The sequence below is a fragment of the Zingiber officinale genome, chromosome 4B (assembly GCF_018446385.1).
Source record: "Zingiber officinale cultivar Zhangliang chromosome 4B, Zo_v1.1, whole genome shotgun sequence".
In the NCBI taxonomy this organism is placed as follows: domain Eukaryota; kingdom Viridiplantae; phylum Streptophyta; class Magnoliopsida; order Zingiberales; family Zingiberaceae; genus Zingiber; species Zingiber officinale.
In genome coordinates, this window is record NC_055993.1 from 26041612 (window position 1) to 26061867 (window position 20256).

General features: G+C 38.4%; 1 pseudogene; it reads right to left on the reverse strand.

Moving 5' to 3' along the window:
- Positions 1-987: 987 nt before the first annotated feature.
- On the reverse strand, positions 988-18660 carry LOC121978164 (annotated as a pseudogene).
- Between the last annotated feature and the right edge of the window lie 1596 nt (positions 18661-20256).

Consider the following 20256-nt stretch of genomic DNA (forward strand, 5'->3'; position numbering starts at 1 on the left):
CATTTTAAAAATCAATACTACTATAATATTGATTTACAGAATATAACACCTATTAAATTTAAGATTAATACATATCAAAATGGTATTAATTTTTAAAAACATCACTGCACCATGATGATATTATTTGAAATCCATATGCCCTCGAATATGATTGAATTAATTAATACAGAGTAAAATTACTATCATAGTTCGAATTTCGATAAAGTTGAGAAAAAAAAAATCCTCCGTACAAATTAACTATAACTTTCTAATTTACTTCCTCACAAATGATCATGAGACCAATCATATGAAGCCACCGGGATAACAGATTCCAAATCCAAATGATTTTTAAAAATCAATAGTATTATTCTTTGGAATTCAATAGTATATGGTGTTGCTCTTCGAATGCAATAGCACACTAATTGACGGAGGGAATAAAATAAAAAATAAATATGTACTTTAGAAATTGAATGCATCCTTTGATAATTTCATAAGAAATTTGAAAGTTAAACGTGCCTTTTGATAATTTCATAACTTTAATTTGCACTTTCATCAATTGTTATATTTCCTAGGAGACGAAGACACTACAGAACGAGTCAAAGTTGGTGTCAGGGCGGAAAGGACTCGATCACGATCACTCTGTTCGTTGCATCGGCCCCTGCCATGAGTTCTTTAGGATTTCCAACAGATCCAAACAATTAAATTAATTGATTAACTCACTCCGCTTAAGTGAAGATGGAGACTGATTTCATTAGGTAGGACACTGAAGTGGATGGAATCGATGGATAAGCCTGGGAGTAAATTAGTCTGGATGGACACATCGAGTGTTGTTGGCAGGTTACGTATGTACAAGCCTTATGACATTCACTGGTAAATACGACATCAAGTATTTCACACCGGTTCTTGTTGGCCATCTGAAATTTCATGTGAGATCATTTTCATCCAAAGTTTCCTTATCCTCGTCTTTCTCAAGACGACTTCAATGATTACAGATAGTATAGTGGAAATCTAAAACCACATAGGTACTCTAGTGTAGCCAAATAGAGGGGAAACATATATTACCACATGATCAAGATGTGCAATTGGACTTGATTGAGCAAGTCGTTTAATCTCTTCTATGTCACCTTCTTCATATGCAGATAGCAATTTCCTCGCACAACGACCTTGGTCACTGCTTAAAAATGCACCAACTCTGGAAAGAGATGATGTTGCAGCAGCATTAGTTGATCAACGATCATGAGAACAATTGCATGTGAAAATGTTTAGTTCAATACATTGTCAACATAGAGCGATGAAAGTCAGGGATCATGGCTAAGGAACGTTGAGGAAGTTGTGGCATGTTTACTTCAATGGCTGAGAAAGGCAAACAGGCAGAGTTCTCCAGTAAATATACAAGTGGGAACCCTAAATAGGGAAGGTTTATTTTTCAGGGACAAGGATTGGAGTGGCCGTAGCAGCTCAAATTTTATTTGAGGCGTCCTAAAAGATTAGCAGCTACAGGTGCAGGAACTGCATATTATAAACATAGCAACTACCATGTTAGTAACCACATTAAAGTGGCTTACAACAAAAGAAATACTTAAAGCAATGATGGTTCTCTTCCTGGAGCCAGAGAGTACCTCAGACTCCAGAGATTTACCAAATCTCTCCAGCTTTGAAGTAAGTCCAGTTTATCCATTTCCTTCTCTCTTAAAATAACTCCATGTCTTTTAATCCAGAGAGCATAGTGCCAGGCTTGTATACCAGCATTTAACCACATCTTAGAGGCCTCCTCTCCAATTACTTGGAAGAGAACTTGATGCTCAACCATACCACTGAACTTGAATTTGTGTTACTTTAATGATATCCCAATCGGCATGCCACTTTATAATCAAAAGAAGTTCTCACGCAATTTCAATTTCCGCATATGCCCCACCACATAGAAGATGCAAAGCAAATAAAGTAGTGGCACACTGCTTGTCCACCAGACTGTAGTATTCACACAATCTCTCAATATCATCCAAGTTAAGAAATTTGCATTTTTAGGGGTCATACAATTCAAACAACTTTACACAGCCCCATCCTGAATCCCTAGGTTAATCAGAAAATCACAAGCTGATGCAGTTGAGAACTTGCCATCCAGGTTCCATCTCCAAATGAAACTATCTTCATTTTTGTGGCAGTATCATCCCCAACCTCTCATGCAGTTGAGTTAAATCTCTAATCCTAAGTAGTCTGATGAAATTCAACCCCAAGAAAGATGCTTATCTAAGCAGATAGAGAACAGTTCAGGTAATACAATCCCATCCTGCCATCTAAGGTGCCATAGTATTTCTTTACTACTACACAAGCTTGAGTTGTGATATTACTTATTGTAACAAACATCTCGCACCTTGAAAAACTCCTTCCATGAGAAGGATCATCTATTGTCTGTGGTCATATTCATCCAGTTTGAAGTGTTGGATATTGGGGCCTTAAATGGACCAAAACGATTTAGAGGAAGGAAGCCATCAATTGTTGAAAGTCGTAATTGACTTCAAAATTGAAATCTACGATTCGCGTAGATAGATTTAGACTATTAATTTGCTCAAAACCGATTAAGGGTGAATGAGAAATTAATGTTTAAAGTCAACCCAAAATAACATTTGTTATTCATTAATAAAGTGCATAGGAGAATAGTCCCACATCGGAAATTCTTGATGTGTATTCTCTACTTATTAATGAAGATGTGTTAATGGAGTTAACACAAAAAATAAAAGGACAGGTGACCCCTTAGCCCAGGGCGAGCAGGTGCTCGCACCTGTGAGCCCGCCACCCGCCACGTGCGCACGTGCGCACGTGCGCAATGGGCGCTTTGTAGGCGCACTTTGCACTTCGTGGCCTCGTGGGCAAAGGGAGATGACTGGACAGTTGACTTAGGGAATGGATGGCTACCGTTGATCAACGTTGATCAAATAGATATGATGGATCGCTTGTGATGCGATCTAGTGTGTTGGATCGCAAAGAGTAACGATCTGACGGCCTGGGATGAGACTTGATCTGAAGCATCGAATCAATGGATCCAGATCCGATGGCTGATGACAATAGGCGGGATCTGAGGGTCACAACTCCTCAGATCTGATGGATGAGATTGAAGTGGGCTTGGTGAAGGGTTACAACCCTTCAGAATAGATGATCTAGATCGATCCAGCCCACAACCTCTTCGTTCAGTATAAATAGAACCCTCCAGATGATGGAAGACTCACTCAATCTTCTCTTCTCTTCCTCAAGCATTCATCTCATCTTGTGCATTCAAGAGTCCAAGAAGTCTACTAAAAGGTTCGCTGGTCTTGGAAGTCGGAGTGCTACGATTCCGAGACGTTCGTCGTCGTTGTATCTTGGGAACGAATTGCAACAATCCGTTAAGCACCGTAGCGGAGCAATATCGTTTACGGAGATAGTGTCGAACACTAGCCTCGATGATCAGTTTGCATACTCCAGAAGCTACCCGGAGACAACAGTCGTAAACGATAATTCCTGCAAACTGATATGGCTACCAACGACATTCCGACGGCCGTTCCGACCGCCATTCCGACAACCATTCCGCACGGAGAAAAGCCGGAGAAATTCACCGGAACCGACTTCAAAAGATGGCAACAGAAGATGTTGTTTTATCTAACAACGCTAAACCTTGTACGGTTTTTGCACGAAGACACGCCAGCCGCTACGGAAGGAAGTAAGGCTGCTAGCGATGCGTGGTCTCATGGAGATTTTCTGTGCCGCAATTATATACTCAACGCCTTGGACAACACGTTATATAACGTATATTGTTCTTTGGAGACGGCAAAATCTTTGTGGGAATCCCTTGAGAAGAAATACAAGACCGAAAATGCTGGATTGAAGAAATTCATCGTCGGTCGATTTCTGGATTTCAAGATGGTGGACTCAAAAAGCGTCTCATCTCAAGTCCAAGATATGCAATTAATAATGCATGATCTGGACGCCGAAGGCATGAAGCTGAACGAGACATTCGCAGTTGCTGCGGTAATTGAGAAGCTCCCTCCGTCATGGAAGGATTTCAAGAATTACCTAAAGCACAAGCAAAAGGAAATAGGGTTGCAAGACCTGATCCTGAGGCTACGAATAGAAGAGGATAATCGAAAGTTATCCGACTCCAGAGGAACCAAGCGGACTATAGACGAAATGTACGCCAAAAAGCCGAAGCAGTTCAAAAGGAAGGCTCAAGCAAAGAAGTTCAAAGGCTCCTGCTACAACTGTGGAAAGGCAGGACACCTATCCAAGGACTGCAGACGCCCAAAGAAGCCAACCAAGGGGCCAAAGGATGTTGCGAATCATGTCGCAACCTCTCTTGAGGACTTGGATCTCACTGCGGTTGTATTTGAAGCCAACTTGGTGGATACCAACCCGAAGCAGTGGTTCATTGATACTGGAGCAACTCGTCATATCTGTTCCGATAAAACGATGTTCTCCAAGTATACTCCGATAAATGGCAGGAAGCTCTATATGGGTAATTCCACGACGTCGCCAATTGTTGGACTCGGAAAAGTTGTTCTGAAGATGACGTCCGGAAAGGAGCTAACACTCATTGATGTACTCCATGTTCCCGACATCAGTAAGAACCTAGTTTCTGGAGCGGCATTGGTCAAGGCCGAATTTAGGCTAGTGTTCCAGTCAGACAACTTTGTAATAACGAAGAATGGTGTCTTCGTAGGAAAGGGGTACCTAGAAAAGGGTCTATTCAAAATGGTTGTAATACCTGTACTCCGAAATTTTGATGGTAATAAAATAAATGCTTCCAGCTATGTTGTTGAGTGTTTTAATTTATGGCATGATCTACTCGGACATGTGAATAATAATACTCTCAAACGTCTCGTCAAATTAAATTTATTACCAAACGTCAATGTTGACGGAACACTCAAATGTGAAGTGTGCGTGGAAGCGAAAATGACGAAACTACCTTTTCATTTGGTGGAAAGGACGACAACTCCTCTAGAGTTAATACATAGTGATCTATGTGACTTGAAATTTGTGCAAACTAGAGGAGGTAAAAAATATTTTATTACTTTTATCGATGACTGCACAAAGTTCTGTTATGTCTTTCTTTTAAGAAGTAAAGACGAAGCCCTAGAGGCGTTCAGAACCTATAAAACAGAAGTTGAAAACCAACTTGATAAACGAATTAAAATAATTCGAAGCGATAGAGGTGGAGAATATGGTGCACCGTTTGATGAATTTTGTACAGAATCTGGCATTATCCATCAAACAACGACACCTTACTCACCTCAATCAAACGGTGTTGCCGAACGTAAAAATCGGACACTAAAAGAAATGATGAATGCCTTGTTGATAAATTCAGGTTTACCTCAAAACTTGTGGGGGGAAGCAATATTATCGGCAAATCACATTCTCAACAGAATCCCTCATAAGAAAAATGATAAAACTCCATATGAACTATGGAAAGGCCGCAAGCCATCGTACAAATACCTGAAAGTGTGGGGGTGCTTGGCAAAGGTCGAAGTACCTAAACTAAAGCAAGTAAAGATCGGACCTAAAACGTTTGATGCGATATTTGTCGGATATGCCCATAATAGTAGTGCATATCGTTTCCTAGTTCACAAATCAGATATTCCTGATATACATGTGGGAACAACCATAGAATCTCGAAATGCGATATTCTTTGAAAACGTATTCCCAAATAAAAAGGGAAACGTTGAAAGTGATAACAACGGAAGTTCAAACAAAAATGACGTTACCGAACTTAGCTGTTATAAAAGGACTATTGACGATCAAAGTGAAGAGTCACGTCGTAGCAAACGGGCTAGAGTTGAGAAATCGTTCGGGCCAGATTTCATGACTTTCATGTCAGAAATGGAACCAAGAACATTAAGTGAAGCTCTCTCTAGACCCGATGCTCCAATGTGGAAAGAAGCTGTCAATAGTGAAATTGAGTCTATCATGAATAATCATACTTGGGAATTAGTAGACCTTCCTTCAGTTAATAAACCATTAGGTTGTAAGTGGATACTAAAACGTAAGTATAAAGCTGATGGATAAATTGACAAGTATAAGGCCAGACTTGTAGCCAAGGGGTACAAGCAAGAGGAAGGCCTTAATTACTTCGATACATACTCACCGGTGACAAGGATTACGTCCATACGAGTGCTAATAGCCATTGCAGCACTGTATGACCTTGAAATACATCAAATGGATGTTAAGACTGCATTCTTAAATGGTGAGTTGGAAGAAGAAATTTATATGGAGCAACCCGAAGGGTTCATGGCTCCTGGAAATGAGAAAAAGGTGTGTCGACTTGTTAAGTCGTTGTACGGACTTAAGCAAGCGCCTAAACAATGACACGAAAAATTTGACAAAGTAATGCTGTCAAACGAATTCAGAATAAATGAATGTGACAAATGCATTTATGTCAAAAACACACCTGAAGGCTATGTAATTATCTGTCTATACGTAGACGACATGCTAATAATGGGCAGTAATCATGATGTAATCATGACTACAAAGAAAATGTTGACCAGAAATTTTGATATGAAAGATATGGGTCAAGCAGATGTTATATTGGGAATTAAAATTCTCAGGACATCAGAAGGGATAGTTTTAACACAATCCCATTATGTAGAATCAGTATTGAAAAAATTCAATGCGTACGATCTCTCTACAGTGAAAACACCTATGGATCTAAGTCAACACTTAGCGAAAAACCATGGTGAGACCATATCGTAGTTGGAATATTCTCGAATAATAGGCAGTTTGATGTATCTCACAAACTGCACACGTCCGGATATTGCCTGTACGGTCAACAAACTGAGTCGTTTTACGAGTAATCCAAACGACACTCATTGGAAAGCATTGATGCGAGTTCTCAGATATTTGAAATATACTATGAACTATGGATTACATTATGGAAAATATCCCGCTGTATTGGAAGGATATTGTGATGCTAATTGGATATCAGATACAAAAGACTCCAAATCCACTAGTGGATATGTATTCATGATCGGTGGGGGAGCAGTATCTTGGAAATCGACTAAGCAGACTTGCATTGCTCGGTCAACTATGGAATCAGAGTTTATAGCACTAGACAAAGCGGTGAGGAAGTTGAATGGTTGCGGAATTTCTTGGAAGATATTCCTAGTGGGTGAAACATGTGCCTGCCGTACTAATCCATTGTGATAGTCAATCGACGATTGGAAGGGCACAGAGTAATATGTATAATGGGAAGTCACGACATATACGTCGTAGACATAATACCATTAGGCAGTTGATCTTGAATGGAGTGATTGCAATCGACTATGTTAACTCCAAAGATAATTTGGCAGATCCTCTAACGAAGGGGTTGAGTCGAGATCAAGTATACTGCTCATCAAGAGGAATGTGATTAAAAATCTACAACTGAAAACGACTGTAGCGGTAACCCAACCTTGTTGACTGGAGATCCCAAGATTTGGTTCAATGGGACAACAAAGTTACAAAAGTTGTGGTCCAGCACATTAGATAGTTTATCTCTATCCCAATCCTAGGATGAATTTGTGCTGTCCTACCTCATGTAGTGAGGTTAAGCTTATGCTTTTAGTGACTTCTATACCTGATAAGGTGGAGTATGGTAGGATACTCTTGATAGAAGTGTCACCTATGTGAGTGTGAAGACAAGCCGCTTCAATGAAACACTCATGAATCCAAGATGGTATCCATGGCCGAAACGGAACCAACCATGAGAACCTAAAGTAGGTGAGATAGATCTCTGTGTGGGTGTTATTGTCTAAGTATACACCAACAGCTGAGCAGTTCAAGACATCACGTTCACTGTGCAGCCTAGTATACTCGATAGCATTTCACTACGGAAGGTTCAAAGCCACAAGCTACCTCTCCCGATGCAGTGACTTATCGATTGGACTCTTGTAAAATGTCAGCATGCATACACGCATTGCATTAATTTCCATTCATGTGGGGGATTGTTGGATATTGGGGCCTTAAATGGACCAAAACGATTTAGAGGAAGGAAGCCATCAATTGTTGAAAGTCGTAATTGACTTCAAAATTGAAATCTACGATTCGCGTAGATAGATTTAGACTATTAATTTGCTCAAAACCGATTAAGGGTGAATGAGAAATTAATGTTTAAAGTCAACCCAAAATAACATTTGTTATTCATTAATAAAGTGCATAGGAGAATAGTCCCACATCGGAAATTCTCGATGTGTATTCTCTACTTATTAATGAAGATGTGTTAATGGAGTTAACACAAAAAATAAAAGGACAGGTGACCCCTTAGCCCAGGGCGAGCAGGTGCTCGCACCTGTGAGCCCGCCACCCGCCACGTGCGCACGTGCGCAATGGGCGCTTTGTAGGCGCACTTTGCACTTCGCACGTACGCATCGTCGCGAGGAGCTTAAATTTATGCTCCAGGTGACATTGCAGTGCCTGCGTGGCACTTGGGTGACGTGTCAGGCTCTTACCTGACGTGGCAGTGCCTATGCGGCATCCTCGTGGGCAAAGGGAGATGACTGGACAGTTGACTTAGGGAATGGATGGCTACCGTTGATCAACGTTGATCAAATAGATATGATGGATCGCTTGTGATGCGATCTAGAGTGTTGGATCGCAAAGAGTAACGATCTGACGGCCTGGGATGAGACTTGATCTGAAGCATCGAATCAATGGATCCAGATCCGATGACTGATGACAATAGGCGGGATCTGAGGGTCACAACTCCTCAAATCTGATGGATGAGATTGAAGTGGGCTTGGTGAAGGGTTACAACCCTTCAGAATAGATGATCTAGATCGATCCAGCCCAAGGAACACATCCACTCACCCAAAGGACACTCAACCTCTTCGTTCAGTATAAATAGAACCCTCCAGATGATGGAAGACTCACTCAATCTTCTCTTCTCTTCCTCAAGCATTCATCTCATCTTGTGCGTTCAAGAGTCCAAGAAGTCTACTAAAAGGTTCGCTGGTCTCGGAAGTCGGAGTGCTACGATTCCGAGACGTTCGTCGTCGTTGTATCTTGGGAACGAATTGCAACAATCTGTTAAGCACCGTAGCGGAGCAATATCGTTTACGGAGATAGTGTCGAACACTAGCCTCGACGATCAGTTTGCATACTCCAGAAGCTACCTGGAGACAACATGAAGTTCCTAAGTTTGTTCTTTTGAGGATTCTCACCCAAAACCACATCCACCTTGTTTACCCAAGCCCATCATCATCTGCATTGCGGTGCACAATTAAAGACTTTTGAGAATAATTACACACAATCCTCTAAACCTGGTGGCTTGCAGACCATGTCCAGGAAGCCAGGCATCTTACCACCTTCTTCTCCACACAATCGGTTGCCAAAAGGAACTTCTAAGATCAAATATGGAATTGTGTAGACCATAGCTGGATACAAAGTGACTGAAGTTAAGGTACAGTTTAACAATGCCCCCCCCCCCCCCCCCCCCCCCTTCTTGGGATTCTCCTAAGTAATGAAATTGAAGACTTGTCGGAATTAATTTTGGATCCACTGTAAAGAGAAAAATTTGCTACTATCACCTTCAAACTATGAATTCCATCTTGGTCAACCATATAAAAGAGAAACAAGTCATCTATGTGTTGGTGCAATCAACCTCTTGTCAAGGTTGACCAGATTAATCAAACTCTGTTAACCAGATTAATCAAACTCTGTTAACCAAGCTCGAACTAACTTGTATTGAGTTTTGATGTTTGAGCAATATGATAGTTGGTTGAGTGAGACATTAGTAAGTCAAGGTTGATCAGATACTTGACGGTGGGGAAGTCCAACTTGACGATGGAGAAGTCTAACTGGGAGTTGATAAGATGAAAGTCCAAGTGGATCACGATTGATTAAACAATTGGCCATCAGAAATCCAACAGGGAGTTGGCATAAGATGAGAAGTCCAAGTGAGTCACAGTTGACCAAACATTTGGCATGCGAAGAGAAGTCCAAGTCGGTCATGAAGGACCGAACACTTGGTATTGTTGGTTGCTACTCGGAAAACCTATAGGTTCCACTGTACAAAAATTTTGTACAAAGGTCTGAACTTTTTCCTAGCTACCATGTGTTCTTTTAAATTAAATTTTGGATCGCCTGCGGAACTTAACACGTTTGATCCAAAACTTAATCTATTTGTTCTTTTAGGTTTTGACTTGGGTCTCCTGCGGAACTTAACACGTTCGACCCAAGTCTCCTTAAGTTATTAATTCCATTAAATATTAATTTCCATAATTGGTTCCCAGTACTGACGTGACGAGGCACATGGCCTTCTTGGATATGGGAGCAACCACCACCGACTAGACAAAACCTTTTATAGAAAGCTAATATTTAATTTCCTAAAATAACTTTAGGTTAACCAAAGAGAACAATCAAATCACAAGGAAAAGATAAAACAAAAGAACACAACATCGAAAAACATATTCGAAATTCTAGAACGTAAGCCTCTTGTATTTGGTATTATTTCCATAAATAACTAGCATGATGCGGAAAGAAAAATTACTAGTTATACCTTGTAGAAAAACCTCTTGATCTTCTACCGTATTCCTCTTCTAACCTCGGACGTTGTGTGGGCAACGATCTTCCGAGACGAGAAACCACCAATTATCTTCTTCTCCTCCTAGCTAGGTTCGGCCAACAAAGAGGAAGCTTCACCAAGGAAGAAAATCAAAACACTAACCAAGCTCCAAGAGATGCTAGCTTTCTCTCCTTCTTCTTCTTCTTCTCCGAGTAGTATCCGGCCACCACAAGAGCTCCAATGGAAGAAGGAGATTCGGCCACCACAAGAGGAAGAGAGGGAGAGGATGGCCGGCCACACCAAGGAACAAAAGAGGGAGAGAAATAATAGATGTTGTGTCTTGTGAAGGCACCCTCACCCCTTCTTTTATATTCCTTGGCCTAGGCAAATTAGGAAATTTAATTACAATAAAATTTTCTTAATTCCCTTGACATGATTTAATTGAGAAAAATAATATTTCCCCAATTAATCTCTAATGGCCGGCCACATCATTGGAGAACAAATTGGACAAGTTTCAATCAACAATTAAAACTTCCTAATTTGTTTCCGGAAATTTTAAAAAATAAAATTTCTCTTTAAAAATCTCTTCATGGTTGACAAAAAGAAATTTCTATAATTTTAATTTTATCAACATGTGAATAATTTTAAAGAGAAAATAAAATATCTCACCAATCTACAAATAAGGAAAAAGATCTAATCTCTTTCTTTAATCTTTTGTAGATCTTTTATAAGAAAGATATTTTAATTTAAATTCTCTTTAATAAATTATTTCTTCCACATAATAAAAATTAAAATTAAAATTCCTTTTAAATTTAATTTGGCCGGCCCCCACTAGCTTGGGTTCAAGCTAGGGCCGGCCACCCAAATTCATACCTAGGCCGGCCCTAGCTTGTTCCCAAGCTAGCTTGGCCGGCCCCTATTGGGTGGGTATAGAAGGTGGGTATAGAACTCTACAAATAAGAGGCTACGATAGGGACCGAGAGGAGGAATTGGTTTTGGTCTCCCGATAAAATTAAGCATCCCGTGTTCGCCTCGAACACACAACTTAATTTTATCAATGATAATTCATTCCACTAGAGAACTATCATCGAACTACCGCACCAATCCCAAATTACATTTTTGGGCTCCTTCTTATTATGAGCGTGTTAGTCTCCCTGTGTTTAAGATATCGAATGTCCACTAATTAAGTGAGTTACTGACAACTCATTTAATTAATATCTAAGTCCAAGAGTAGTACCACTCAACCTTATCATCATGTTGGACTAAGTCCACCTGCAGGGTTTAACATGACAATCCTTATGAGCTCCTCTTGGGGACATTATCAACCTAGTATCTCTAGGACACAGTTTCCTTCTATAATCAACAACACACACTATAAGTGATACCATTTCCCAACTTATCGGGTTTATTGATTCATCGAACTAAATCTCACCCATTGATAAATTAAAGAAATAAATATCAAACATATGTGCTTGGTATTATATTAGGATTAAGAGCACACACTTCCATAATAACTGAGGTCTTTGTTCCTTTATAAAGTCAGTATAAAAGAAACGACCTCTAATGGTCCTACTCAATACACTCTGAGTGTACTAGTATAATTATATAGTCAAGATAAACTAATACCTAATTACACTACGACCTTCTAATGGTTTGTTCCTTTCCATTTTAGTCGTGAGCTACTGTTTATAATTTATAAGTTACTGATAACATCATCTTCTGTATGTGACACCACATACTATGTTATCTACAATATAAATTAAATGAACAACTACAAACAAATGTAGACTATTTGACCAAATGTGATTCTTTATTCATAATGAATGTTTACAAAGCTTAGGCTTTCAGTATACAATCCAACAGGTATGAGATAAGAAGTCCAAGTTGGTTATGGAGAACAGGACACTAAGCATGCAAAGGGAAGTCCAAGTGGTCATGGAGGATAGAACATTTGACATGAAAAGTGAAGTCCAAGTGGGTCATGGAGAACCAAACACTTGACATGTGAAGCGAAGTCCAAGTGGGTTATGAAGCCCCGGACACTTGACAATAAGGGAAGTCCTAATAGGTCATGGTTAATCAGATGTTGGGTATGAGACGAGTAGTCCAAACAAGTCAAGGAAGCAATAACAAAGTCTCGACAAGTCAAAGTTGACCGAATACAACGAAAAGTCTCGGCAGATTAAGATCGATCAAATGTTGAGCAAAGGAATTCTTGGTAGGTTGAGGTGAACCAGATACTAGGCAAGACGAGAATTCAGCCCTGGTAAGGCTGAAATAAAAGCATCTATGATCCTAAAATTGATAGGGTTCAATTGATGGACTACGAATTGATTGCTAGAACAAAGAGTTTGTAACTCAATGCGATTTCAATTGTTCAACTACCAACACTATAGTAGCAAATAGAGAGTTTGGAACTCAATTGTTCAACTCGTGCACTGTTCAAGCGAGCAAAACAAGATCATGGTGTAAAGTGTAGTTTACTTTGTATTTCAATTTTCTCTTTATATATTTGTATTGCTTGTATTTAGTTGGTAAGAATCAAGTTGTAAGCGACTTCTTCGTCTCCTCTAGGTCGCACCGGTCCTAACACTATAAATTGCAATATTTGGGAGTCATGTGTTGCTGCTCTATCTTCTTCCTCTTCGTCCTCCCCCTCAATCAATGATGACTAACACCAATTTGTACAGACACATAGTACACTGATCAACTCCAAAAAATTACTATTTCAGCTAGCCACCAAGACTTGTGGCAGAATGGTATCATAAACCTTAATTAGAAGTACTCTCTCCATCTTCCTCATATTGCAGTATTGAATAGCTTTGGTGATGAATTGCCAAAAGTTACTACCTTTTGGAAGTTTGCATATGATTAGATTTCATGTTTGTAGTTCCTTCCAATTAAAAAAAATGATTGTTCATTTCTTAGTTTCTTCAACTTTGTTTCCTAGTACTATTCAAAATTAATTTTCTAGAGTAACTTTTTATTTGGCATGACTATTCTCTAGTTAATTACTTTTATGATAAATAAGATGCTATTGTCGATCCACAAGAAAACCACCAATATCAAACCCAAACTCAAATAGAGTTCAACAAAGGAATATGATCCATATAGTCAATCTCCAAAGATTGAGTGTTCCACAAATAAGAAGTTATATAGATATCAAGCTCCTAAAAATTCAAATCCAATTGACATTTGAGCAGATTCTAATTTCCAAGCAATCAGAAAATAAAGCCAAAAAGGAATGCACCCTTATGTAAAATTAATTGTTAAATTAAAATCAGAAAACAAATATCATAAATAGTTTGAGCTAGACATCTAAGATTTAAACCACTAGTTGCTATTATTTGCAGAGCTTTTACCATATAAAATTGTATCACAAACATTTGTTTGGGCTGATTAGAAGATTAGACTGCATTGTGCCCCTTCATAGAGTCCCTTTTTAATCCATACAGTATAACTAGATCTTCTCCATTGTTGTGCAATAAATTAGGATGTTACAAACTAGTGACAAGTTATTCACCATATCACTACATTTAATATACAGAAACTGTATAAAATAATGGCTTTGTATATTGTAATGGAATAAAGTTGAGAATATGACACCTTGCATTGACTGTTAACAGCATTGCATTTATCAGCTGCTACACCCCATCGTAAAAGAAGAGTTGCAGAATCTGTATATCTGCCAAAGAAAATCATGAATCAGAGAAGATATGATATCTAACTTAGGCACTTCCTATACAAAATGTATGGAAATTTTACTCAAGCAGAAGTAGAAAGAAAATCTCAACAAAACTACCAGTTCGTGCATGATGGTATTTGTAGTGCATTGTGGAGATTTGTCAACATGAGTTTAATATAATACACTTAAAATTTTCATCACAGGCAAGATAAACATCATCAAATAATTTATATTATAGAATCCTCAACAAAAAAATCAATTGAAACAAGATAGCAGATTGTTAAACCATAAAGATGAAAATTGAGCACTTAGGTCAATTTTTGCTTTTATGGACTTATCAATTTATCAGCCCACAGCTAATGAGTTCAAATATAGTCTCGTGCCCATATTATTGTTCTATAATGTGTAGTCTAACTGCCAATCATGGCAGCACATATACCTTGGCTCTTTGTCTGCATTCCCATGAAATTTAATCCCTGGTTCAAGCTTATCTGACTTGACATTAAAGGACGTTGAGCAATAAATTTACAAAATTGACACTAACTACTTGAGTTTTGGGGATTATGCTATCAGGATTATGATAGTTCAATAATATTGAGAATTGCATTGCAATCCGTTTGATGAAAGGAGATGGTCATTTATGAAAAAAAAATCAAGTTTAAAGAAGAGTATAATGCTGGAAAACCAGAGTAATGCGTGAAAAAAATCAAGTAACAAGAAACAGATAGTGCTGGACAATCAGAATGCTGGAAGAACTTAAAGAAAAATCAAAGAGCCACATGTTGGCCAACATGGGGGGTTTGTAAACCATTTAATGCATGTATTGAGTTCTAGGGAGGTGAAAGAGTTCATTAATAAGTCTAGGAACTTTAAATTTATTGAACTTTAAGTAAGTTTATGTTTTGACAGCAAGGGTTTTTTAAGAAGAAACAAAAATGTCAGTTTAGGTCTGAAGTAACCTCCTATTCTAAGATTTCTTCCTAGAATTATCTTGTTTAAAGATATGGAAGATTTTGAGTTTTGAGGTGTCAATCTGTGGCATCTTTCAGTCCCTCTACTGCTGCATTTCAGGCAAGAGGACAAATCTTCCATCAATTTATCTTCTGGTATCAGAATTTGTTTATTAAAGTTGTGGTTTTACTACCAGTCTCATTCTTCGAGATATTTTATATGCTGAGTGTTGCGCTTCTCTACTGCTGAACTTTGATTTACACCGGTCGTCAACTTGTGTCATGCTCAGGAACCAAAACAAGCAACCACTAATTTAAAAAAAAAATACTGCTCCATCATATACAAAAGCAAAGAATCAGAAAAGTTGTTTATCGTGTAGATTACTGACCCACTAACAAAAAATGTTAACAAGTTGACCATCTCAGGTTTTCACTTGGACCCTACTATGAACCCAAACATGGAAGTTGACTAAGATTTGGTTCATTTGCTATCATTTTTGCCAAAAACTTGATCTCAAGCCATGAGTAGCTGGGAAAGATAATAATCAGGAACTGCAAATTTCACCTACTCCTCAACTAGACTTAAATACTAACTTTCCTGCCTAAACAGGCTTCAATGGGTTGACAGGAGCTCAAACCCAGTTACAGTGGGTTGGGTAGGTTAAGTACCAGAAAAAGTTTGAAGAAATATGATTCTGACCCAACATGAGCAAGACAATCTCAATATGAGAAACATATGACAGAATAAGTAAAGCATGTGCTTGGGAATGAATGTTCATATGGCACATGGAACTAGCCATTGTGGTGAGTCATGAGCACAGCCTTTCATCAATCAATTTCTAATAGACAATACCTTGTACAATACATGCAACTCAAGAATAAAATTTCTACAGAGCCACCATCCATAACATGTTTGTTACTTGAAACAATGAACTAGAGTAGGTGTTGACTGTTAATACCATATTGGCAATGCAATTACACGGCTTTGATATCCATAGTTTGACAATCATGCATGTGCTTAGGCTCTGAGCTCCATGGAGAGAGGAACTCAGAAGTAACTGGACATAATCAGAATATGGAAGTGTGATGGCTGTCTCACTCATCAGTTAAGTCTTACAGAACCTTCTGTAAAACCTACAAAATATTTGCTAAAGTATCAAAATTTAGTTTGCAAACTGCTTAGTAGCCCTCTTAGCCTTTTAGGAAGTTTAAAAAAAACGTGAGCAATCAATAATGAATACTTTAAATGGCAATCTCAATGGCCAGGGGTCGATTCTCAGGAACTGACGACCTAAGATTTACCCCGTCATGCGCCTATGGCCTGTGTACCTGCATGAACCTCCCTCCATATCCGTGGGGCCGGCATTAGGGAGGCCGCTAAGGTAGCGGATCTACCTTTTTTAAATGGCAATCTCAATGTTGAATGGCATAATAGATATGAACCAGATTGTGCACAAACTATTACAAACCACTAACTTTTGCTAATTTGGAAATGCTTTAATGCACGAGAAGCTTGACACATGAAATAGGAAGGATCTAATTGTGAACGTACGTCAATACATATTGTAGTCAAGAACTTCAAATAACTAACCAGGATGTATAATGTAAAGTTCCTCACCTTTCAAGTTTAACATAAGTGCTTGTGTCAGCACGATATAAATCAAAAGCCATTTGCTCTTTCCCACCTTCCTATAGAATTTCACAAGAGTCAATATACAACCGAACAGCTCCATCAGGGTTTGTGTCTTCCAAAGCACTGTGGTAAAGCCAATATGTGATAACTCCTATTTAACCGACAACATTGGTCACACCAAGTTGACTCACCTAGCACCCTTTCCTAGAGCATCTGATGCAGGTTGTGATCGTCCACATTTTCTGAATAATTCAGATGCTTTTCTATAAAAGTCAGAAACTTCATTCCACCGACTAAGCTCTTTTGCTAAAGAAGCAGCAGACTCCATATGCTTGGCAGCATCCCAAGGTCTGTAAAGCTAGTAAGGATTACAGCTATCCGTCTTTATCAGAAAATACAAATTATGGATTTTAGCAAATGACAAAGCAAACAAGGATACAAGGAAATCATTTCTTATCCCTTGCAAGCCTTTTCAAAAGCTTCTTTTGCTTTCTCATTTTCTTTCCTGAATCTATAGCCAACAGCTTCAAAAGAATGAAACTAATAAGCAAGCCAAAGAGTTATTACAACTAAAGAGGCAAAAGTAATATTAACCAACCAGCTTGATCATACAATGCAGTAGCATTCTTCCAATCTGCATTCCATCTTATATAACTGAGGTTTGTTCTGCAGTAAAAGAAAACTAGTCTTTGATCTCATTCAAAAATAAGCTTGTATAAAGACACAAGAGGACAGCTCAGCATTTTGGTTGAAAGGTCAACAAAGACTCCCATGGACTTAAAAAAGACTGTTTCTTTTAAAGGACCAGTATATGAATTTCATAATTGAAACGAACACTGGATAGGCTAAGACAAAATGCTAGTCTAGCAATGAAATGAACTTTGTCCATTATCCTAATAAAATCTGAAACAATAATTTGTATGTAAATCAACTTCAAGTCAAACTGGAAGCCGGGCAAGAACTACAGCAGTAGAGACAGATAAAGTCATCCTTGTATAGTTTTGTTCTTGAAGATATAAAGAAATGTTGTATTGGCTGTCATGCTTGTGCAAAAATGCACATAGGATACTAATGGGACATGCTAAAAAATTCGAGCATTCTAAAACAATACAAGGTGCCATGTGGCAAATGTTTCAACATATGTCAATGCATGATCTTACAAGCATGCATGCTAGACAAGTAGATAGTCTTAAAATTTGCTTAACCTCTATGAACCCTCCATTCTACCTCGGAAGAGGGAGGGACGGAGGGGAAAAGGGAAGGAGAAGGTCTAATTGAGTTAAGAACTTCTTTTGAAGAGATCCAAATAAGAGTAATATTCTTTTCCAATTAAAGTACCCCCAGTAAGACCTTCTGGCATCAGTGTTCTATGTAAGACTTTTCCAAAGGTAAGTTCTTCTGAGTTAGATATAAGAGCTCCCGATAAGATTCTCTTTCCATAGTAGAAAAAATCTCCAAAACCGACTCTCTCCTTGAGAGTAATAGCTCCAGGTAGTCTCTCCTTCGAAGGTAAGAACTCTCAGAAAGGCTCCCTATATAATGTAAGGACCCCATGACTTACCTTTTGGGGTAAGCAATACAAGAGTCTCTTTGCAAATTATGCTCCAGGTAAGACTCCCTCCCCGAGGTGAGACATTCCAATGCAAGAGCTCCAAATAAGATTCTCTCATACCAAGGTAAAAAGCTCCAAGTATGACTCTTGCTGAGTTTAAAGCATCTCAATAAGACATTTGGTAAGAGCTCCAAGAACAACTCTCCCCTAAAGGTAAGAACTTTAGGTCAGAATCTCTCTTTAAGGCAAGACTTTTTAAGGTAAGAACTCCAAATGTGATGCTCCTATTCAGGCCAGAGTTTTGGATAACCCTCTTTCTCTCTTAGATAGAACCTTTTGAGTTAAAACCCTCTCCATGGTGAGATATTGTGAAGTAAGATTCTCTGTCTAAGATAAGACCTTATGAGGTAAGATTATCTGTATGGTAAGATTCATTCAAGATAAGAAATTCTGCTAGGTAAGACTCCAAAGCAAGAACAACTGCAAGTAAAACACTTACGCCGAGTAGAACATCTGAGGTAATTGCATTTCCAGCTCCTCAAGTTCAACCTCCAATATCTAAGACTAACTTCAGTAGGAGCGTATACCTGCTGAGCACATTCATGCTGCATTTATGGTCACAAATTTACAACTTTGACCCAATAAATTCTCATTCCAATCTTAATCAAATGGCTCCATCCATCTGATCTACACTGAACAGAACAAAAAAATCCTTGACTTTTTCAGCTATATCTTTTATATTATATTACTGAACTAATATTCTAACAAAAATTTAGGATGAAACGCCGAAGAATAGCATCTAAGTTTAACCCAAAAATGCATGCCTACATTATCGATATCTTCTGCTCTAAAAAAAAAATATATATCTCCCTTGATTGGGTTTGTACAGAAGACAACACAACTCTTTTTTAATAACCAGTTTAAAACGAATATTGCCTTTACAAGATTGAGGAACAACTGGAAGACGATGGTATTATACTAGCACATCCAAATTTTGAATTTGTTAAAACACAGCCCATTATTCATCTGAAATGCATCAATATCGATGACTACTAATAATACCCATCCACAAAATCCACGAAAAGTCAACTAAAACAAAAATGCCCGACAAAGAGACAACTACCCTGATATGGATCCAAGAAGGCAACTTCGTCTACCACACAATAACAGTTTACAGGCACAGAAGAATCAATGTCGAGGAACCAAACAAAATGAAATCGCTACAACGGGAAAAGGGCAAGTGAAGAAAGCGAGAGAACGTCAAGAAAATTAACTGAAAGGAGGAGAAATGGCGTGCTGAATAGATGACAGATTAACTGCAAGAAGATTTTAGATTGAAGTAGGAGTTATAAATGGGAGTGAAAATCCATACTTAGAGAGCGTCCGAAAAAATCCTTTTATATACCATCTCTAATAATCCATACTCAAGAACGTCAGCTGTTAAAAATTATCAAGTAAAAGAATATATCTTCTAAGAGGCGTATAGTCCGAGTAATCTTTTATGATCATGTGCATCATTTTTATAACTCACATCATTAATAAAGTGATCGAAAAAATATACCAGTGGATTAATGAAGAATATAGTCAGCTTCGCTTTTGAATGTCCATGTAATAACAAAAGAATATTCTTTGATAATCAATTATTATTTTTTGATAGACTATTGTGATTCTCGGATAATACGAAACTTGGAGATATTTCAACTGGATATTCAACCAACCGAGTGTACAAATAAAAACAAAGTACTGAGTATGGTAGGGTGTTCAGCTTTAAGGGCTACCCTGATATATGTCATGTGATGCAGGAGACCTGATTATGAAGTAATGGAAAACCAAGTCCCCTAAATATGGACGGTTCTTATAACCGACCGACCATTTGCAGGGATACTTATTTCTGAAGAATGGGAAACTGAGCCCCGAGAGGCCTAACCGATTCTTTCAGCCAATCATCTTTGT